This window comes from Formica exsecta, unplaced genomic scaffold, assembly GCF_003651465.1.
Source record: "Formica exsecta isolate Colony F162 unplaced genomic scaffold, ASM365146v1 scaffold27, whole genome shotgun sequence".
Classification (NCBI taxonomy): Eukaryota; Metazoa; Arthropoda; class Insecta; order Hymenoptera; family Formicidae; genus Formica; species Formica exsecta.
This window is the reverse complement of record NW_021849963.1, coordinates 96,260-96,852: the sequence shown is the minus strand read 5'-3', so window position 1 is coordinate 96,852 and position 593 is coordinate 96,260.

Here is a 593-nt window from a genome sequence, read left to right as displayed (position 1 = left end):
TATTGTTATTCCTCCAATGATCATTCTTTCTTTTCGCTCTTTGAGAAATTACTTTTTCTCTCTCTTCACGACTCTTTCTCTTTTCCTTTGTCGCTCTCTCCCAATCTCTCTCTTGCGCTCTTGACTTAAGAATGATCTAGTCATTAGTTTGTATTACTCTAATACTTCCGTGAATATACTCTGCACTGGGGGTGCCTTACTGAGAGAAGAGAGTTTGTGAGGAAGAAGAACAAAAGCGAAAAGCAGGTATGTCTCTGTAAATGTAAATTGTTTTGTAGCGTGTTACACCATGTTGCGATATATATCGAGAGAAGGAGCGAAAGAGATAAAACCTGGGAAAATGAAAATGGGCGAGAAGAGCGAGGAGAGGAAGTTAGAGAAATATTACGTATAAAGTCGCACCAATTCTTCTTCTTTGCCGAAAGAATGCCAGATTACGGAATCGATCGCCACGACATTGCCATTATTACGCTTAAATCGATACGGAAATCCTGACAGTAAAGGCGTAATCACACGCGCTGCCGCACATGCTTCAGCAATATATATATATGTATATACATATATACTATATATATAATAAATATAATATATTA